We start from the raw sequence: 23706 nt of genomic DNA, 5'->3' as shown, positions 1-23706 counted from the left end.
ACCAAATACATATATTAATGTAATTGTTCAGTGGTAATATAACCAATATATCCAACCGGGCGTCCCCGGAAAGAAAATATTGGTTGTGGCTTAAAAACAACTGCTGGAAGATAAGAAAACGTTTATATGCCAAGCCCAGGTGGGTGCCGGCGCGGAACTGAGGAGAAGAGAACCGTCAAGTCCATTGGTGGAAAATCCGTTATGCGCTTGATGTATATTCTCCTCCAGGATTACATCACCTCTTCCACTATAGCTGGATTGTATGGGTAACGGTCCCAAGATGTTATCACTGTTGATAGAAGCGGCGTGTGGACCGTGTCCACAGCGGGGATGGAATTGCCGCTAAATAGTGAAGATCTCGTGGTGGATATATAAACCATAGTCAATTTTTCAGACTGGGGGCAGTTTGGATTCCCGTCTCTTATATGGGACTTGAGGTGACTCGTACCTTGTTTGTGCTGCCGCTACAGCTTTATCGTTGGGCTGATTGGCCCTGGGATATGGGCGCTGTTGGTATTGTCGGCATGTGAACCGCTGTTGCGGCGAGATCGATAAGGCCGCTGTATAAGGCCGTATGGTGAGAGTCCCGTGGTGGATGATATAAGCTGCAGGGGGATTAGCTTCCTGACTCCCATGCGGGGCTTGAGATGGTTTGTTTGGTAACGTTCAAACAGGGCCGGTATATGGAGTAACCACCTTGACTGGTTTGTGCTGTTGTAAGCACTGATAGTATCTAGTGGGGGAGGTGAGGGAGGGTAAAGAAGTGATTTAAATGCATTAAAAAGTTGCTTGGGGTTGGTGGCATGAGAAGAGATGAGATTGGAAGTATGTTTGTTTGGCAGTGTCCAGAGCCTGATGATAGGAGTGGTAGGTGGTCTTATATCTGAGGATTCTGAGATTTACGCCACTGACGTTCTACTTTACGTGACAGTTTTTGTAGGTGTCTTGTTGATTTAGAGTGCCATGGTTGGCATCTAAGCCTATGTAGAGTGTGATGGGTAGCTGGAGCCTCTCTAGGGTCTTGTGCAGGTGGAATACAGCAGTGTCAGGTGTGATAAATGTAGGGATTGGTGAGAGCAGTTGCAGAGAAGTGGAAAGTTGTTGAAAATGTATATTGGCCCTCATTCCGAGTTGTTCGCTCAGTGTTTTTCATCGCATCGCAGTGAAATTCCGCTTAGTGCGCATGCGCAATGTTCGCACTGCGACTGCGCCAAGTAATTTAGCTATGAAGATAGTATTTTTACTCACGGCTTTTTCATCGCTCCAGCGATCGCATTGTGATTGACAGGAAATGGGTGTTACTGGGCGGAAACACGGCGTTTTAGGGGCGTGTGACTGAAAACGCTACCGTTTCCGGAAAAAACGCAGGAGTGGCCGGAGAAACGGTGGGAGTGTCTGGGCGAACGCTGGGTGTGTTTGTGACGTCAACCAGGAACGACAAGCACTGAACTGATCGCACAGGCAGAGTAAGTCTGAAGCTACTCTAAAACTGCTACGAGGTTTGTGATCGCAATATTGCGAATACATCGGTCGCACTTTTAAGAAGCTAAGATACACTCCCAGTAGGCGGCGGCTTAGCGTGTGTAACTCTGCTACATTCGCATTGCGACCGATCAACTCGGAATGAGGGCCTTTGTTAGTATTTCTGCGGGTTAGAGGAGGCTTGCTAGGTTTTAGTGTCATAGAAGTTAGAGTAATAGAAGAGATTGTGAAGGTGATCAGGTTGTGATCAGAGAAAGGGAAAGGAGTGTTAATGAATTCAGAAACTGAGCAGAGTCTGGTGAACACAAGATCAAAGCAGTGGCCCTTCTGATGAGTAGAGGAGTCAGACCATTTGGTCAGGCCAAGAGAGGATGTTAGAGAGAGGAGTTTGGAGGCATGAACAGATTGTGGACTGTCAAGAGCTATATTGAAATCGCCCATAATGATGTTGTTCGAGTTGCCCAGGAGGGCGATAGATAGCTGCAACACGCAGAGAGAAGAGGTGAAAATCCTGATAGAGTGAACTTCAAATGATGTGAATGCGAGTGATGGAACCTGAGGTAGAACAGTGTAAGATTCCAACCCCACCACCTTTACAATTACCAGGCCTGGGGGTGTGTGTGAAGTGGAAACCACCGTGTGACAGTGCTGCAGGGGAGGCCGTGTCTGATTGTGTGAGCCATGTTTCTGTTATAGCCAGCAGATTAAAGTTGTGAGATATGAAGAGGTTATGGATGGATGGTAATTTGTTACAAACAGAGCGTGCATTCCATAAGCCACATTTTAGTGACTTGGAGGGGGATGGGAGACACGTGATATTTATGAGGTTAGATGGAGTTCTATGTTGTTTTGAGATAGCTGTGTGTGAGAGGGACAGATGGTTGGGGCCTGGATTTGGTGATATGGCACCAGCTAATAAAAGCAGAAGAGTGAGATAAATATTGGTGGGTGTTTGCGAGTGTTTATTCTGGTGGCCAATTGTGGTTGTCAAAGTACTTGCAGAGAAGTAAGTATAAAGCTCATGAGTGGATAGAAGAGGGGAGTGGAGAATAGAAGCTGTAATGTGCACAGAGGGGTGAGTTTTAGGGTGAGTGTAGAATGTGTTACATTTGGTGAGAATTCCATGAATTGAAATAAGAAACAGTAGTTTGATGAACATGCTGTGGTCGTTTGTGAGATCATTTTGGGTTAAGTGGTGTAGGAATAAGTTGTTTAAGTAAGTTACCTTTCCTTGATGGTGCTCAATGTTTGTTCAACTGTTTATTTAACTGTTCAGATAACACACTTCTTACTTCCACGCTTATTACATTCGACGCAAGCTACCCCCAGAAAGCTGACCCCTTGACATTATACAGTAACACCAGGGGATGTGTCTGGGGGATGACTGGAGAGGTGACTGCTGGGAATGGGACATTATACAGTAACACCAGGGGACGTGTCTGGGTGATGACTGGAGAGGTGACTGCTGGGAATGGGGCATTATACAGTAACACCGGGGAATGTGTCTGGGTGATGACTGGAGAGGTGACTGCTGGGAATGGGGCATTATACAGTAACACCGGGGGATGTGTCTGGGTGATGACTGGAGAGGTGACTGCTTGGAATGGGACATTATACAGTAACACCAGGGGATGTGTCTGGGTGATGACTGGAGAGGTGACTGCTGGAAATGGGACATTATACAGTAACACCAGGGGACGTGTCTGGGTGATGACTGGAGAGGTGAATGCTGGGAATGGGACATTATACAGTAACACCAGGGGATGTGTCTGGGTGATGACTGGAGAGGTGACTGCTGGGAATGGGGCATTATACAGTAACACCAGGGGATGTGTCTGGGTGATGACTGGAGAGGTGACTGCTGGGAATGGGACATTATACAGTAACACCAGGGAATGCGTCTGGGTGATGACTGGAGAGGTGACTGCTGGGAATGGGACATTATACAGTAACACCAGGGTATGCGTCTGGGTGATGACTGGAGAGGTGACTGCTGGGAATGGGGCATTATACAGTAACACCAGGGGATGTATCTGGGTGATGACTGGAGAGGTGACTTCTGGGAATGGGGCATTATACAGTAACACCAGGGGATGTGTCTGGGTGATGACTGGAGAGGTGACTGCTGGGAATGGGGCATTATACAGTAACACCAGGGGATGTGTCTGGGTGATGACTGGAGAGGTGACTGCTGGGAATGGGACATTATACAGTAACACCAGGGGATGTGTCTGGGTGATGACTGGAGAGGTGACTGCTGGGAATGGGGCATTATACAGTAACACCAGGGGATGTGTCTGGGTGATGACTGGAGAGGTGACTGCTGGGAATGGGGGATTATACAGTAACACAGGGGGATGTGTCTGGGTGATGACTGGAGAGGTGACTGCTGGGAATGGGGCATTATACAGTAACACCAGGGGACGTGTCTGGGTGATGACTGTATCACTGTGTGTGTCAGGTTCCTATAAGGTGTCAGGATGTCACTGTCTATGTCTCCATGCAGGAGGTGGAGTATATAGAGGAACACAGGGGTCTGTACAAGGACGAGATGATGGAGAATCACTGGCCCCTCACATCACTGGGTAAGAGGAGACTGTCATGTATTGTACAGGGGAGAGCAGGTATAGAAGCCCCCTATATACACACATCATCTGTTAGTCACATATATACACTGTACTCAGTCACTGTGTGTCTCCTACAGATGGGCCCAGTAACAGAGATACCCCAGAGAGATGTCCCCGTCCTCTGTATTCCCAGGATTGTACAGAGGAGAATCACAGGATCCCACAGGAGGATCAGGTAGGTGGGATTTAGGGTCTCGCCAATATACCAAAGTGACTGTCACTATATGATCTGTAGAGGAGCTGTGTGTATTATACACTGATATTATACTGTTTCACCCTTAGTTTAAGCTAACACTATGCAAATACCATTGTATTATTTTCTCATACGTCCAAGAGGATGCTGGGGTCACATCAAGAACCTTGGGGTATAGACGGGATCCACAGGAAACATGGGCACTTTAAGACTTTCAAAGGTGTGTGAACTGGCTCCTCCCTCTATGCCCCTCCTCCAGACTCCAGTTTAGAATCTGTGCCCAGGCAGACTGGATGCACACTGAGGAGCTCTACTGAGTTTCTCTGAAAATACTTTATGTTAGGTTTATTATTTTCAGGGAGGCTGCTGGCAACAGTCTCCCTGCTTTGTGGGACTTACGGGAGATAAGTCAGACCTACTTCTGTGAGTTTCAAGACTCTGCTTCTTTGGCTACAGGACACCATTAGCTCCTGAGGGTCTGATCGCTAGGTACGCCTAGATGCTCGTTCCCAGAGCCCGCCGTCACCCCCCTTGCAGAGCCAGAAGTCAGAAGACAGGCGAGTAGAAGAAGATCAGAAGACTTCAGTGACGGCTTTGAGGTACAGCACAGCGGCCACGCTGCGCGCAATGCTCCCACACTCAGAGGCACTGCGGGGGGGGGGGGGGGGGGGGGGGGCAGCAATTTAACCACAAAATAACTGACTGGCAAGAGAGGACATAGTGCCAGGGCACTGTCCGGACCCCCACCAGTATAAAAAAGTTTAAAAAAGAGCGGGTCTGAAGCGTGCCATTATGGGGGAAGGGCTTAGCCCTCACAGCACACAGCCCGGCGCCATTTTCTGTACACAGGCTGCAGAGACGCTGGTCCATCCTCACACTGCTGTACAAGTAACAGGGTGCAAAACGGGGAGGGGGGCGGCACAGTGATTTTGATGCATTGTATGTAATTTATAAAAGCGCTGCAGGTCTGTGACATTTTCTGTAGTATTTTCAGACCGGGTTTGGGCGCTGGGGTGTGAGTTGGCAATATCTCCCTCTGTGGCTCTCTGACAGGCTTTACTGTGGGTCTGTCCCCTATATGCCCGGTGTGTCTGTGGGTGGTGGGTGCATGTGTGTCGGCATGTCTGAGGCAGAGTGCTCTTCCCAGGAGGAGACTATGTTAGGGACACAAACGGCTGTGGGAGTGACCCTATCGGCGCCGCCGACACCTGATTGGGTGAATGTTTTGAGTGCTTTAAATGATAAATAAAAGATTGGATAAATCTGAGTCCCAGAACCAGGCTTGGAAGAAATCCGTAGAGGATGTGTTGTTTCAAATCCAGACCCCCTCGGGGTCACAAAAACGTTAATTTGCCCAGCTGACAGACAGGGATACCGACACGGACACTGATTCAAGTGTCGACTATAGTGATGCCAGATTAGAACCAAAACTGGCAAAGAGCATTCAGTACATGATTGTGGCAATAAAAGACGTGTTACATATCACTGAGGACCCTACTTTTCCTGATGCTAGGGTCTGTATGTATAAAGGAAAGAAACCTGAGGTAACATTTCCTCCCTCTCATGAACTGAACACGCTTTGTGAAAAGGTTTGGAAAAGTCCTGACAGAAAGTTTCAGATTCGCAAAAGGATTGTAATGGCGTATCCGTTTCCCTCTGGGGATAGGGAAAAATGGGAGTTACCCCCCATTGTGGACAATGCTCTGTCACAGCTGTCCAAAAAGGTGGCTCTTCCATCCCCTGACACAGCAGCCCTAAAGGACCCTGCGGATCGTAGGCAGGAAAATACATTGAAATCCATTTATGTCACCACGGGTACGCTACTTAGACCAGCCATTGCATCTGCGTGGGTGAGCAGTGCTATCGAAAAATGGGCAGATAACCTGTCGTCTGAATTGGATACCCTGGATAGGGATAGCATTCTTTTGACACTAGGTCATATCAGGGACGCTGCAGTCTACCTAAAAGAAGCTGCGAGAGATATTGGCCTCTTGGGATCACGAGCCAATGCCATGGCAGTCTCAGCTAGGAGAGCATTGTGGATTCATCAATGGAATGCTGATGCTGACTCTAAGAAAGCTATGGAGTCTCCACCGTATAATGGTGGTGTGTTGTTTGGTGACGGCTTCGCTGATTTGGTATCTACGGCTACCACGGGTAAATCATAATTTTTACCTTATGTGCCTGCACCACAAAAGAAAGCACACCACTATCAGATGCAGTCCTTTCGGCCCAATAAATACAGAAAAGGCAAACGATCACCGGCCGTGGCCGGTTCCCAGGAGCAGAAGTCCTCCCCGGCTTCTGCCAAGTCCACCACATGACGCTGGGACTCCTCTGCGGGAGTCTGCACCAGTGGAAGCATGTCTCAGGCTCTTCAGTCAGTTCTGGGCTCATGGGTTTTGGAAATAGTGTCCTAAGGGTACAAACTGGAGTTTCAAGACGTCCCCCCTCACCGATTTTTCAAATCAGCCTTACCAGCTTCTCTTCTAGACAGGGAGGTGGTATGCGCCGCAATACAAAAATTGTGTCACAATCAAGTCATAGTCGGGGTTCCTCCGTCGCAACAGAGAGAAGGCTTTTATTCGAGCCTGTTCGTGGTCCCTAAGCCAGATGGCTCAGTCAGACCAATCCTGAACCTCAAATCCCTCAATTTCTACCTAAAAAAATTCAAATTCAAGATGGAATCTCTCCGGCCAGTGTTCTCCAGTCTGGAGGAAGGGGATTTTATTGTGTTGGTAGACCTAAAGGATGCCTACTTGCATGTTCCCATTTATTTCCCACATCAGGCTTACCTGAGGTTCGCAGTTCGGGATTGTCATTACCAATTTCAGACGTTGCCATTTTGTCTGTCCATGGCTCCGAGGGTTTTCACCAAAGTAATGGCCGAAATGATGGTTCTCCTACGCAAACAAGAAGTCACGATTATCCCGTACTTGGACGATCTCCTGATAAAGGCGAGATCCAGGGACCAATTGATGCAGAACATTGTTCTCTCCCTGACAATTCTGCAGCAACATGGTTGGCTCCTAAACGTGCCTGGTTCCGACGAGACGGCTGTCGTTTTTGGGAATGATTCTGGACACAGAATTACAGAGTCTTTCTTCCAGTGGAAAAGGCTCTGGAACTTCAATGTCTGGTCAAACAATTGCTGAAACCAGCAAGAGTATCGATGCACTCGGTTGCTGGGAAAGATGGTGGCAGCCTACAAGGCCATTCAGTTTGGCAGATTCCATGCCAGAGTGTTACAGTGGGACCTGTTGGACAAGTGGTCCGGGTCCCATCTGCACATGCACTGAAGGATAACCCTGTCTTCCAAGACCAGAATCTCACTCCTGTGGTGGCTGCACAGCTCTCACCCCCTAGAGGTACACAGGTTCGGGATCCAGGACTGGATCTTAGTGACCACGGATGCGAGTCTCCGAGGCTGGGGAGCAGTCACGCAGGGGGAAAGCTTCCAGGGAAGATGGTCAAGCCAGGAAATGTGTCTACACATAAACGTTCTGGAGTTAAGGGCCATTCACAATGGCCTTCTGCAAGCGAACATCTTCGTAATCGGCCCGTCTTGATTCAGTCGGACAACATAACAGCAGTACCGTACATAAACCACCAGGACGGAACAAAGTGCAGAGCGGCAATAGCAGAGGCCACAAAGGTGCTCCGTTGGGCGGAAAGGCATACAAGCGCTCTGTCAGCGATCTTCATTCCAGGAGTGGACAACTGGGAAGCAGACTTCCTCAGCAGACACAATCTCCATCCAGGAGAGTGGGGTCTTCATCAAGAGGTCTTTGCAGAAGTGACAAGTCTTTAAGGGAATTCCTCAAATAGACATGATGGCGTCTCGCCTCAACAAGAAACTTCAGAGATATTGTTCCAGGTCAAGAGACCCTCAAGCAATAGCAGTGGATGCCCTAGTGACACCGTTGGTGTTTTTAGTTGGTGTACGTGTTTCTTCCGCTTCCACTCATTCCAAAAGTGATAAAGAGCATAAGAAGAACAAAGGTTCGAGCGATCCTCATTGTTCCAGACTGGCCAAGAAGGGTTTGGTATCCGGATCTTCTGGAATTACTCGTAGGAGATCCCTGGGCTCTTCCTCTGGGGGAGGATCAGTTACAGCAGGTGCGTGTTCCAAGACTTACCGCGACTTCGTTTGACGGCTTGGAGGTTGAACGCCGGATCCTAGCCCGGAAGGGTATTCCTGAGGAACTTATCCCCACTCTTATTCAGGCCAGGAAGGGAGTAACGTCTAAACATTACCACCGTATTTGGAGAAAATACGTGTCTTGGTGTGAATCCAGGAAGGTTCCTACGGAAGACTTTCAGCTAGTACGTTTTCTCCATTTTCTACAAGTCGGTATGGATGCGGGCCTTAAGTGGGCTCAATTAAAGTTCAAATTTCAGCCTTATCGGTTTTCTTCCAAAAACAATTGGCCTCTCTTCCAGAAGTTCAGACCTTCGTGAAAGGAGTGTTGCACATCCAACCTCCCTTTGTGCCCCCTGTGGCACCGTGGGATCTTAACGTGGTGTTCTTACTTGGAAACTGGTCATGCTGTTGGCCTTGGCATCCGCAAGGTGGGTGTCTGAATTGGCGGCCTTGTCTCACAAGACCCCTTATTTGATCTTTCATGAAGATAGAGCAGAATTGAGGACTCGTCAGCAGTTTCTGCCGAAAGTGGTTTCGACGTTACACTTGAACCAACCTATTTTGGTGCCAGTGGCTACTGACGCCTTGCTGGAATCAAAGTTTCTCGATGTAGTAAGAGCTTTGAAAAGTTATGTCGCCAGAATGGCTCAGTTTAGGAAAACGGAGGCTCTGTTTGTCCTGTATGCTCACAATAAAATTGGGGCTCCTGCTTCCAAGCAGACTATTGCGCGCTGGATCTGTCCTACGATTCAGCAGGCTCATTCTATGGCTGGATTGCCGTTACCGAAATCGGTAAAGGCCCATTCTACCAGAAAGGTGGGCTCGTCCTGGGCGGCTGCCCGGGGGGTCTCGGCATTGCAACTTTGCTGAGCAGCTACTTGGTCGGGTTCAAACACCTTTGCGAAGTTCTACAAGTTTGATACCCTGGCTAATGAGGACCTCATGTTTGGTCATTCGGTGCTGCAGAGTCATCCTCACTCTCCCGCCCGTTCTAGTGCTTTGGTATAACCCCATGGTTCTTGATGTGACCCCAGCATCCTCTAGGACGTATGAGAAAATAGGATTTTAATACCTACCGGTAAGTCCTTTTCTCTTAGTCCGTAGAGGATGCTGGGCGCCCGTCCCAGTGCGTACTGTATCTGCAGTTTTTAGTTGTGGTTACACACATGTTGTGTTACGTTTATAGTCGGTCTGTTGCTGATGATGTTCATGCCGTTGACTTGCGTTGTGTTAAATGCCATGTTGCACGGCATGCTTGAGGTGTGAGCTGGTATGTATCTCACATTAGTTTAACAATAAATCCTTTTCCTTGAAATGTCCGTCTCTCTGGGCACAGTTTCTATAACTGGAGTCTGGAGGAGGGGCATAGAGAGAGGAGTCCGTTCACACCCCTTTGAAAGTCTTAAAGTGCCCATGTGTCCTGTGGATCCCATCTATACCCCATGGTTCTTGATGTGACCCCAGCATCCTCTACGGACTAAGAGAAAAGGATTTACCGGTAGGTATTAAAATCCAATTTTTTGGGTAATTTAGGAAGAACGTCTGTCTGATATAAAGGCAGAATATATAGAGGGAGAAGAAAATACGTATGTAACTGATATAAAGGCAGAAGATACAGAGGGAGAAGAAGAGACGTATGTGACTGATATAAAGGCAGAAGATATAGAGGGAGAAGAAGAGACGTATATGACTGATATGAAGGCAGGAGATACAGAGGGAGAAGATGAGACGTATGTGACTGATATGAAGGCAGAAGATATAGAGGGAGAAGAAGAGACGTATGTGAGGGGTGATCAGCAGTGTAAGGAGGAGGAGATCCCTACAGATATCAGCACAGGTGAGTAATAAACACTTATTACAGAAGTCACATATTCCCATTGCTCAGTCACTACAGCAATCTCTTATCCTACACCCTCCTCCGCCATCAGCCCTGTTCTCAGTTGGGTGTTTCTAACACAAGGCTATCCATGACAAACATCACATGTAGAGAGTTATTACACACAACACTATAATGTTATGAAAAGTAACAAGCAGAAGTTTATTATTAGTGATTATATATAAATGTGTATATAAGTGTGTATATAATATAATTAGTATTGTTTTTTGTGGAGTGCCTAATTTATGTGCATTTTGTTAGATAATGCAGGTATGAAATATTTCCTGCTATACAGTAGACCTGAGCTCACCAAATACAATTCGTATAAGATTCAGAAATAAAATGAAATTTGAATCTAGAACTTCAAGTAAAACAGATTAAAAGCTTATCACAAGTACATATCTGTATAATCATAAGACAAGCGTTTTGCACTTGTTGTCACCCTTGCATGGGCGGGCTTGTTCTTATCCACTCCAATTCACTCTAAATCACCCAACGCGTTTCTTCAATAGTGACTTCTTCAGGGGCGTTTTCTGTTAAAGGCTTTATCCTCAAATATCAGTTGTGTAGACCTGAAATAATTGTGTAACCTTCAGACAGTAATTGTGGACTTGTTCATGATGAACACATTCCTAATTACTTGTGAATAATAGTTCCTGCTCTGTGCAGTTCTGAGGTTATGACTTTAGGGAATGTAATGGCCAGATCCAATATTGCTCCATCTAAGGTCTCCCAGTAGCCTTACTACATACATAAATGTGTCTTGCACTCACCAGTGATCGCGCTGAGCGACAATAATTGTGAGTCCCTGGGACCCCGCACTTTAAAAAATGTGGGTCCTGCTCCACTGTTTCTGGGTACCATCACATCTTATAGGGAGTAGCTTAGGTAGTGCTGGTGGCAGGAGGGGCATAAGGGCAAGCAGCAGTTGGGTAGAGGTGGGTAAGGGCAAGGGCAAGGGTAGAAAGCAGCTGGGGCAGTACTGGAGCTAGGAGGGAGTTAGCGGTAAGCAGGGGTAGGGTGGGGGAAAGGTAGATAGCAGATAGGGCAGTATTGGTGGGGCAAGGAGGGGGTTTTGGACAAGCAGTGCTGTGAGTAGGGAGGAGAATAAGGGTAGATAGGAGCTGGAGCAGTATTGGGTGCCAGGATGGGGTTAGGGGTAGGTAGTGCTGGGGTTAGGGAGGTGGTAAGGGTAGATAGGAGCTGGAGCAGTATTGGGTGCCAGGATGGGGTTAGGGGTAGGTAGTGCTGGGGTTAGGGAGGTGGTAAGGGTAGATAGGAGCTGGAGCAGTATTGGGTGCCAGGATGGGGTTAGGGGTAGGTAGTGCTGGGGTTAGGGAGGTGGTAAGGGTAGATAGGAGCTGGAGCAGTACTGGGTGCCAGGATGGGGTTAGGGGTAGGTAGTGCTGGGGTTAGGGAGGTGGTAAGGGTAGATAGGAGCTGGAGCCGTACTGGGTGCCAGGATGGGGTTAGGGGTAGGTAGTGCTGGGGTTAGGGAGGTGGTAAGGGTAGATAGGAGCTGGAGCAGTACTGGGTGCCAGGATGGGGTTAGGGGTAGGTAGTGCTGGGGTTAGGGAGGTGGTAAGGGTAGATAGGAGCTGGAGCAGTACTGGGTGCCAGGATGGGGTTAGGGGTAGGTAGTGCTGGGGTTAGGTAGGTGGTAAGGGTAGATAGGAGTTGGAGCCGTACTGGGTGCCAGGATGGGGTTAGGGGTAGGTAGTGCTGGGGTTAGGGAGGTGGTAAGGGTAGATAGGAACTGGAGCAGTACTGGGTGCCAGGATGGGGTTAGGGGTAGGTAGTGCTGGAGGTAAGGAAGGGGGTGATGAAGAGAAAATCATCCTGCCATGATGGGAACATCATGCTTTAACCTATTTCTACAATACTGCGCGCTGATCCTCCCAGGATATACAAAGCCCAGTTAATACCTTCTCATACACAAACGCTGCTGAAGGGGAAGGCGGTCACACTTCTAAATCAAAATCATTTTACTAGTATAAGTGACCATACCCTCCCTCCACAGCGCAGGTGAGCGCAGGGCGTATACTACACAATGCCCTCTACACGTTTCCTGCATCCTTACCATGCATGGTCACAGTCTATACGTCCCGAGACTGTCTTCCCGTACACAGACGCCGGCCAGGGCACGGAATATTGTGCTGTCACAGCATGGATGAAGTGAGAGTGCTTGTGATGCTGTGCTGGGCGAGCAGGGCAACTCTCTGCCTGTGTTGTTGCATAGACACATGGTGCAGGCAGCTGCTCCCAGGGTCACGGCACATCGGAGAGGATTCAAATAGAGCAGCGTGCTGCACTGGCGGGCAGGGAGAGAGGGAGGTTCCAGGGGGCTACGATTGGCTGGAGACTGGGAGGTGACTGACTGGCTGAGGAAGCAGTCAGTCACCTCTTGTGTGCTGCTGATTGGGTGGAGCGCAACGCTGGCATGGCACATAGAGCAAGATGAGCGCGTCCTGTGGACCCACGCATCTTAAAAAAGAGGGTCCTAGTTACCTATTTCAGGGTAACATACGCGTTATAGCGCGTTTTTGCGAACACTGCTCACTATATTAACTAACAATTATAAACAGTGGAGTGTAGTTCATGTATTGCTCAGTGCATTTAAGCCTGCAGCTCCCGACAAGGGACCCCACTATACTGCAGCTCCTACTCTATTGCCCAAAATAATTACCATAAAAACAGCTATAGCATTAGTGTTAACCTCTAGGTATGCGCTCAGCGGTGGAACAGTGACCGAAGGCTTGGATTGGTTTTAAGAGCACCAGTCTGACGTGCCACCACATCTCTCGTGGCCCTCCAATTCACCAGATCTGGGACTGTGGGACTGTTTGGCTGGGTCCGGCATTGTACTGTTGGTGCAGTTCCTGGTGCGTTTGGAACGATTGGTGGTTGCTAGGTGCCCTAAATGCCTGTGGTCCCGATTTGTCATGATCTGCTTTCTCCCACTGTTCCGCCGCTGAGATTCTTGGTGTCCATGCTTCTTCCACTGTAGATGGATACTACTCACTGTCTACAAGGGATCACCAACAAACAAATGCCGGTCTCGGCCAAAACCAATGTCTCCCTTTTGCATCACGTGCAAGACCCATGGTTCCATCTGAAAAAGAAACAATATCTCAACAAATTTGCATTGTATCAATACCTCAGACATTCACAATGATCATCCAGTAGTTTTAGTGTCACCATCTACACGCATGTGCACGTACCGTGTCGTTGTACTTATATATATTTTGGTAAAGCGGCACTCCTCAAGAAGACCTGAAGTTGATATTAAAGAATCAATAGCCGGTGCCCTCCAAACCAGGCTGCATCAGTTGGTGTAACGTAATGTAGAATCCATACAAGGAGGCACTCAGAATAAATAGACCAGGCAGGTTTAGTGTACCAACGTTTCAATGCTCTATTCGCGGCATTTTCATCAGGGAGCAGAACAAAAGAGACATACAACCACTCACCTAATATACCCGGTGGAACCATCCATATCGCCATCCGTCGCACTCCAGCGCATCAAAGTGACTTCATCTGACAAATGCTACGTCCGGAGACACGGAGAGAACCTCGTCCACGTGACCTATAGTAACCAATGGGGACAAAAGTATAAAGTAACCTGCCAACAAAACAGTGTAACAACACCGATAAAATTCTATCCTCTTAGATATATATCTATTTCTCTGACAGGGTCTACAGGTTATCCACAAGATAACATTGGGATATGATGAAGTGACAGCGGATTTGCAACAAATGGTCAAAGCTTTCGGCCTCCCAGCATGCAACGGTGCTGTCCATATATCCCCGCCTCCTGGCTCAGGCAAATCAGTTTTTTGTTTGGTGCGGCAGGAGCCGAACCATGGCCCTCATTCCGAGTTGTTCGCTCGCTAGCTGCTTTTAGCAGCTTTGCACACGCTAAGCCGCCGCCTACTGGGAGTGAATCTTAGCATAGTAAAATTGCGAACGAAAGATTTGCAGAATTGCGAATAGAAACTTCTTAGCAGTTTCTGAGTAGCTCGAGACTTACTCTGCCACTGCGATCAGTTCAGTCAGTTTCGTTCCTGGTTTGACGTCACAAACACTCCCAGCGTTCACCAAGACACTGCCCCCGTTCCTTCAGACACTCCCGCGTTTTTCGCACACACCCATAAAACGGCCAGTTTCCGCCCAGAAACACCCACTTCCTGTCAATCACATTACTATCACCAGAACAAAGAAAAAAAACCTTGTAATGCCGTGAGTAAAATACCCAACTGCATAGCAAATTTACTTGGCGCAGTCGCACTGCGGACATTGCGCATTAGCGACTAATCGCTTTGTTGCGGAAAAAAAAATAACGAGCGAACAACTCGGAATGACCACCCATGGTCAGAGGGCTGCTGTTTTTTTGCAGCCATCAGTTTTCTTATTTTATTTTAGTATTACTATTTTTTTTGAGTGATTTTTCTAAAAAGCATCTTATACGCACCTTAGAGTCGCTCCAACAACTCCCTGCCGGGTCGCGATAATGCTTACCCACATGTATAGTGAGGCAGGCACAGGTTCTGGTGAACCTTCATGGGCTACATTGCACAGACATTATCCAATGTAGCTGAGCAGTTTATACCAGTGATAGGTTTCCCTATTAACCCTTACATGCAACATTCATTCTGAGGTTTATACACCTAGGCATCCTACTATAAATTACATATAAGAATAACCAGACAGCAATAATTCATCCGTAATTGGGTTCAACATATAATCTACAATCATTGCAATCCTTATTTTACATGCACTGACCGAAATTCTTTGAAGTAATAACATTAAGAATATAAAGGGGAAAGCAGAGACGCCATAAAGTCAACACACCCCGTTATTTAGATAAGTATCAATCTTTTATTTCACCCTCAGCGCCAACCCTCTCTTTCCACTTTTTATCACTCTCAAAAAAGCAGGCTGAAAGATTGGTGGTAAGTAAATCACATAGACATGATACAACATCTTCACAGTCTACACATGTTTTAGATGAGGATTCGTTGGAGGATGAGGACTCATTGCACTTCGGAAGGTCTCAGCTCGGTGGACATTCCTGATCTAATTAGTGCTATGTAAGACATTCTACCCTTAGAAGAGGCAGCAGAGCCTGTTTTAAAAACTAAGGCAACTGTGTTTAAAACATCCCAAAACAGCTGATGGAAATTTTGGGTTACGCCCAGTAGTAAGTTAGAATTCCAAGAAATGGGAATTCCAATTATCCTCGTCCAGCTGGGGACTGTTTAAAAAAAAAAAAAAAGGCAGGTGGCTCACAAAGTAGATTCGCAGGTCTTAGATTGGTGCGAAAATCTGCATTACTTTTGTTTTCAGCATCAATAAATGATGCCACGGATAGGAGAGTTGATGGTTTTCTAAAGACCATTTTTTCTTTTGTCTTGTACAATCGTTAGACCAGCCATGGCTTGGGCTGATGCATCGAAGGAGGATATATTAGTGGCATCTAGAGAGTAAAGATCTCACATTGCACATATCAAACAGGCAGCTATAAGTGGACCTGGATATGGGTACAATGGCCTCTCAGACAGCAGCGGGTTGGCTATGTACATGGTAAGCTGACTCAGAATCCAGGAAGATTCTGGGGTCTTATCTTTGCTTACTGGAGATATTTTTTTGGTAAGGAATTAACAGTATATTGGAGTCAGAATCAGACTCTAAGAAAGTGTCCTTTCACACAAAATTTCAAACCTAGTTTCCAGCTTTCCGGTCCTTTCCGAATCAAGGAAAAGGAAAGGGTAAAGGCAAACAGTCCCAATCCAACAGGTCTGGAAAAACTAAAAGGTATTGGGCTACCAGACCGGTTTTCAAATCTGAAGATAAGCCATCAGCCTGATGGTGCAGGCCTCCTCCTGGGGGGACCCAGGTTGGAAGGCTGACTTCTTCAGTTTGCACAAATCTGGCAGCAGTCTACTACAACCAAGAGGTCATCAGCATAAATCAGGCAGTGTGCCACTTCAGACCGAAGACCATTTTGGTAAAAAAAAAATGCTATTTCTGTAGATGCCATGAAAGTATTGGCATATGCTGGGGCCACTTAGGACCCCATGGCACAGCCTGGCACTTGTAAATAGTACCCATTATCATAGAAAATAAAATTTCGGGTCTGAAGTGGCACTTTATTTGAGATTTATTGATGACCTCTCGATTGTTAGGACAGCAGAAGAGTTAATGTGGATACTAGACACACACAATGAATGAGGGAGTGTAGTGCAAGTAACGTATGTGCTGCAAGTAATGGGCAGAGATGTTGTCCTACCGCTTATGTGCTGCGCCTGCTGTGAATCAAGTGCTGCTTCCTCAGCTGGGTCGGCTTCTACTAGGGGCCCACTGCATAATCCAGGAAAGGCATATACCGACTCACCAGCGCCGCACATCACACGCGAGAGCCACACATCGTCATGCGCCATCTTTGATTACTTTTGCACATATGCACTATGGGTGAGACACTTTTGTTTGTTTTTTCATATTTTTGCTCTGCCGGCCAGCGTGTTACACATTTAATTTGTGTAGTAATATTGTTGCTTGGGGCCCCTTGGCACTTTGATGCCCAGTACAGGGGTCACATTTGTACCCTCGCCAGGCATGCATATGGATATTGGAAATGGTTTCTGCAAGCTTGGAGACAGCAGTGTTTTCCCTCTTCATCCTCCATGTCAGCCATTGCAATGGGTAACTTCCTTGTATGGAGTATTTACAAAGGGAACTCTTTCATGCTCCTTACATCCCTGCCGCTCTAGTCCATATACTGATGGTTCCATCATCCATCAGAAGCAGGAGACATATGGTAATAATATAACCCTCCAAGCACTGGGACTAATGCTGAGAACTCAATCCTTTTACTATAAATCACTTTTCCAAGGAGCGTAATCTGCATCAGCAGGTCCGTATCCAGGAACCTGGCAGTGGTAGGCAACGGTTGAGGACATCCGTCTGCAGTTACCAACAGCACAGAAGTTGTCTGCAGGGGGTATCTGCAGATCTTCTTATGCTATCCCCTCAACAGCCCCTACCCCATCCTTTGGGCCTTACATCACTGTTGCCCCCTCCAGTGGATTATTGCTGGATGTCACCTGGAGGATCCTCCATCTTCCCCAGATCGCTCACCTCCCCCATCCTGACCGGCTGAGGGCCTGGCTGAATGCTATTCTTACTCTTGCTGGCATCTCCTTCATGACCCCAGGTGCATTATCCCTTTCTCTCCTCTGTGCTATGCTGGCTAGACTTGAGTCTTCTACATCACAGAGAAGACTGGGTTGCAAGTGTCTCCTAAAATCCAGTTTATCAGCATTTGCTTGGATGTCTCCTAGTGCTGACATAGTTACAGTCCACAAAACTTTTATGGGGCTTACAGTAGCGCAACATATCCCCATCTGGTTCCTGCTCTGATCTTGGGTTATCAGCCTCTGATACACGTGTCCTTTCTAATCCACAAGGTACAGACCAGCACTCAGATTTCAGCTCCTCACTCTCTAAATTGCTAAGTGGGAACAATAATTCATAATTGTCTTGTCAGCTGAATATGCTGGTCAGCCTGGGGCATGATGCCACCCTCCACTGGTGGTCCGGAAGTAGGACAATAATACCCCATCCATGGTTATCTCCTCTTGGACACAGTCCTCATAGATCCCCTGCCAGCTGGTTAATAGGTGTCCATCTTCTATATCAGCAAATGGGAAGGTGTAGTTGTGCAATACCCACTGCTTGCCACCAAATGTGAAGGTCCTAGGTCTATGTATGTGCCAAACTGGCACCCTGGTTCCTTCTCCAAGTCCTACAGATTTCACAGGACACACAAGAGCAAAGATACAAATGATACCTCTATTTTTATACACACTGGATATACATGTAAAATCAGTAAATACAATCTATATACACTACATACAGATTGGCCAGCAGTATTAACCACACTCTGAGAACCTTACCATGTCCAAACCACTTAGGCCTGAGGAGTCCCCTGGACAGGAACCAAGACGCCACAGTTCCAGTATCTCAGGTTTCAGGAAGTGATCTGAGATAACATATAAAGTCCTCGGTTTGCCATTATAAAACCTCTGCTTTTACCTAATGGGTGACACCCTTGAGGCCTAGCTTTGGGTGATATGAATGAAGGGACTGGCTACAGAACAGTCTGATTTCCCCACTTACCCCTGCGGATTTTGGTGCCTGGCTGTCTGACAAAGACAAGGTTACAATAAAGCCCACTCCATCACATTGACAGGGGGATTTGCATCTCGGGGCAATAAAACTGGTCGCCATTAACCCCTTGCAGTCACTTGTGATGTCAGAGCCCCTTCAGCTATTCATGGCCTCCAGTAAGAGAGGGGGCAGTGTGGGGTGTCAGCCTTGGGACTTCCTGTAGGTCATACAGCAACACTGCCAAAGAGACACAGGATAGCTTACCTGGCTGGGCAGTTACCATGGTGACCAAGACATTACACCCTATAATACAATAATCAATATCTTCATGTATAAACAGGTCATACACATTCTGTAAGGAACAAATCCGCCTTAGAGCCCTCATTCCCTTATAGGCACACCCATATAACAAGAGGGACGATTTCCCACACCGAATACCTATATTTAATGACAGGCCTGGATGTCACCAACTGTTATCTGCCCATGCGTGTGCAATGCATCATGGGAGGTAGCTAGATTCAGGGGACCATGCCGTAGATAGGACCCAAAACGGCTGCGTAGTTCCCAGTTTCTAAAACAGTAATGGGAACTGTGTGTGACATCTGGATACCTTTAAGGTTAATTGGATAGGGAGTTTTTGCAATGAACTGAATCCCCCCCATAAAGTGTTTATACATACAGTGTGATGTTACATTGAGATTACCGCTGGAGGAAACTCTGCCACAATATAATTGAATGTAATTTAGCCCGTCCTCGTATGGGTGTAATATATAAATATATTCTTACTGAACAGGATTACCAGCACTGAATCAGTTATCACCCAATATAATATATATGACGATTGTGTAACAACAAATACACTTGTTTCTTTATTACTTTATTCACCTTTATACATTTACCTTTGTGTTTAATATATCACTGATTTAACTTACATACTTTACTGTACTTAATAAAGGTTATATATTATTTATTAGTGCGCAAACAGGACATCACTTTCTCTTCTTAGCCGTTTTATTATTGCAAAACCCATGTCACCTCTAGTAATCCCACATGAGCGTCGGTGTCACCTCTAGTAATCCCACATGAGCGTCCATGTCACCTCTAGTAATCCCACATGAGCGTCCATGTCACCACTAGTAATCCCACATGAGCGTCCATGTCACCTATAGTAAATCCCACATTAGCGTCCATGTCACCTCTAGTAATCCCACATGAGCGTCCATGTCACCTCTAGTAATCCCACATGAGTGCCCATGTCACCTCTAGTAATCCCACATGAGCGTCCATGTCACCTCTAGTAATCCCACATGAGCGTCCATGTCACCACTAGTAATCCCACATGAGCGTCCATGTCACCTCTAGTAATCCCACATCAGCGTCCATGTCCTCTAGTAATCCCACATGAGCGTCCACGTCACCTCTAGTAATCCCACATGAGCGTCCATGTCACCTCTAGTAATCCCACATGAGCGTCCATGTCACCTCTAGTAATCCCACATGAGCGTCCATGTCACCACTAGTAATCCCACATGAGCGTCCATGTCACCTCTAGTAATCCCACATCAGCATCCATGTCACCTCTAGTAATCCCACATGAGCGTCCACGTCACCTCTAGTAATCCCACATGAGCGTCCATGTCACCTCTAGTAATCCCACATGAGTGCCCATGTCACCTCTAGTAATCCCACATTAGTGTCCATGTCACCTCTAGTAATCCCAACATGAGTGTCCATGTCACCTATAGTAAATCCCACATTAGCGTCCATGTCACCTCTAGTAATCCCACATGAGCGTCCATGTCACCTCTAGTAATCCCACATGAGTGCCCATGTCACCTCTAGTAATCCCACATGAGCGTCCATGTCACCTCTAGTAATCCCACATGAGCGTCCATGTCACCACTAGTAATCCCACATGAGCGTCCATGTCACCTCTAGTAATCCCACATGAGCGTCCATGTCACCTCTAGTAATCCCACATGAGCGTCCACGTCACCTCTAGTAATCCCACATGAGCGTCCACGTCACCTCTAGTAATCCCACATGAGCGTCCATGTCACCTCTAGTAATCCCACATCAGCGTCCATGTCACCTCTAGTAATCCCACATGATGAATCTCCAGTATAAGCATCCTAGCTTTTTTGTTTTTTAATGATTACAGGTAAAAAAAATGTCAGTTATAGAATTATATATTGTATCCTGTAACACCCTCGGTCTTGTCTACTCATTTTATATTTTAATGTATTTTATTTCCAGCAGATGGACACACAAGCAGGAATATCACAGAAGGACATCTAATGTTATCCTCGGATTGTGACATAAAAGATAATGATAGTAGACCTGATTCTCCAGGAGATAACCCCATTACCCCAATTATACATCCAGCTCTATCAGCTGGTCTCTCTGATCCTGGGAAATGTTCTCCTGATCACTCTGATATTGGAGCATCTGTTACAGCTCTGAGAGTAGATACAGTGTTTCCCTGTTCTATAGATGCCAAATGTTTTACACAGAATACAAAGCTTATTACCCATCAGCCAGCTAAGGCAGGTGAGAAGCCATTTCCATGTTCTGAGTGTGGGAAATTTTTTACACACAAATCAGCTCTTGTTACACATCAGAGAAGTCACACAGGTGAAAAGCCATATTCCTGTTCTGAGTGTAGGAAATGTTTTCCACGGAAATCAGAACTTGTTACTCATCAGAGAAGTCACACAGGTGAGAAGCCATATTCCTGTTCTGAGTGTGGGAAATGTTTTGCACAGACATCAGCTTTTGTTACACATCAGAGAAGTCACACAGGTGAGAAGCCATATACCTGTGCTGAGTGTAGGAAATGTTTTCCACGGAAATCAGATCTTGTTACACATCAGAGAAGTCACACAGGTGAGAAGCCGTACTTCTGTTCTGAGTGTGGGAAATGTTTTGCATGGAAATCAAATCTTGTTACACATCAGAGGAGTCACACAGGTGAGAAGCCATATTCCTGTTCTCAGTGTGGGAAATGTTTTGCATCGAAATCATATCTTGTTACACATCAGAAAAGTCACACAGGTGAGAAGCCATATTCTTGTTTTGAGTGTGGGAAATGTTTTGCATATAAATCAAATCTTGTTACACATCAGAGAAGTCACACAGGTGAGAAGCTATTTTCCTGTTCTGAGTGTGGGAAATGCTTTACATATAAATCATATCTTGTTACACATCAGAGAAGTCACACAGGTGAGAAGCCATATTCCTGTACTGAGTGTGGGAAATGTTTTGCATTGAAATCAATTCTTGTTACACATCAGAGAAGTCACACAGGTGAGAAGCCATATTCCTGTACTGAGTGTGGGAAATGTTTTGCATTGAAATCAATTCTTGTTACACATCAGAAAAGTCACACAGGTGAGAAGCCATATTCCTGTTCTCAGTGTGGGAATTATTTTGCACATAAATCAAATCTTGTTACACATCTGAGAAGTCACACAGGTGAAAAGCCATATTCCTGTTCTGAGTGTCGGAAATGTTTTGCACGGAAATCAGATCTTGTTACACATCAGAGAAGTCACACAGGTGAGAAGCCATATACCTGTGCTGAGTGTGGGAAATGTTTTCCACGGAAATCAGATCTTGTTACACATCAGAAGTCACACAGGTGAGATGCCATTTTCCTGTTCTGAGTGTGGGAAATGTTTTACACAGAAATCAGATCTTGTTACACATCAGAGAAGTCACACAGGTAAGAAGCCGTACTTCTGTTCTGAGTGTGGGAAATGTTTTGCATGGAAATCAATTCTTGTCAAACATCAGCGATTTCACAGGTGAGAAGCCATTTTCATGCTGAGAGATAAATAAATCCGCTCTTGTTGAACATATTAGACATTACCCAACTACGGAACCATTTAAAATAAGATTTTACTCACCGGTAAATCTATTTCTCGTAGTCCGTAGTGGATGCTGGGACTCTGTAAGGACCATGGGGAATAGCGGCTCCGCAGGAGACTGGGCACAACTAAAGAAAGCTTTAGGACTACCTGGTGTGCACTGGCTCCTCCCCCTATGACCCTCCTCCAGACTTCAGGATACTGTGCCCGGAAGAGCTGACACAATAAGGAAGGATTTTGAATCCCGGGTAATACTCATACCAGCCACACCAATCACACCGTATAACTCGTGATACAATATCCAATTAACAGTATAAAAAATTAACTGAGCCTCTCAACAGATGTCTCAACAATAACCCTTTAGTTTAACAATAACCATATACAAGCATTGCAGACAATCCGCACTTGGGATGGGCGCCCAGCATCCACTACGGACTACGAGAAATAGATTTACTGGTGAGTAAAATCTTATTTTCTCTGACGTCCTAAGTGGATGCTGGGACTCCGTAAGGACCATGGGGATTATACCAAAGCTCCCAAACGGGCGGGAGAGTGCGGATGACTCTGCAGCACAGAATGAGCAAACTGAAGGTCCTCCTCAGCCAGGGTATCAAATTTGTAGAATTTTGCAAAAGTGTTAGACCCTGATCAAGTAGCCGCTCGGCAAAGTTGTAAAGCCGAGACACCTCGGACAGCCGCCCAAGAAGAGCCCACCTTCCTTGTGGAATGGGCTTTTACAGATTTAGGATGTGGCAGTCCAGCCGCAGAATGCGTAAGCTGAATTGTGCTACAGATCCAGCGAGCAATTGTCTGCTTCGAAGCAGGAGCACCTATCTTGTTGGGTGCATACAGGATAAATAGCGAGTCAGTTTTCCTGACTCCAGCCGTCCTGGAAACATATTTTAAAGACCCTGACTACGTCCAGTAACTTGGAATCCTCCAAGTCCCTAGTAGCCGCAGGCACCACAATAGGTTGGTTCAAGTGAAAAGCTGATACCACCTTAGGGAGAAACTGGGGACGAGTCCTCAATTCTGCCCTATCCATATGGAAAATCAGATAAGGGCTTTTACATGACAAAGCCGTCAATTCGGACACACGCCTGGCCGAAGCCAAGGCCAACAGCATGACCACTTTCCACGTGAGATATTTAAAATCCACGGTTTTAAGTGGCTCAAACCAATGTGACTTTAGGAAATCCAATACCACGTTGAGATCCCAAGGTGCCACTGGAGGCACAAAAGGGGCCTGAATATGCAGCATTCCTTTAACAAATGTCTGAACTTCAGGCAGTGAAGCCAGTTCTTTATGGAAGAAAATCGACAGAGCCAAAATTTGGACCTTAATG

The 23706-nt window shown here is 46.5% G+C and overlaps 1 pseudogene; it reads left to right on the top strand.

Moving 5' to 3' along the window:
* Nucleotides 1-22471, top strand: part of LOC134984077 (zinc finger protein 665-like) — a 145905-nt pseudogene extending 123434 nt beyond the window's left edge.
* Nucleotides 22472-23706: the final 1235 nt, after the last annotated feature.

This window comes from Pseudophryne corroboree, assembly GCF_028390025.1.
Source record: "Pseudophryne corroboree isolate aPseCor3 chromosome 3 unlocalized genomic scaffold, aPseCor3.hap2 SUPER_3_unloc_34, whole genome shotgun sequence".
Classification (NCBI taxonomy): Eukaryota; Metazoa; Chordata; class Amphibia; order Anura; family Myobatrachidae; genus Pseudophryne; species Pseudophryne corroboree.
Note: the sequence above shows the minus strand (reverse complement) of the source record. Positions and strands in the feature narration are given on the sequence as shown.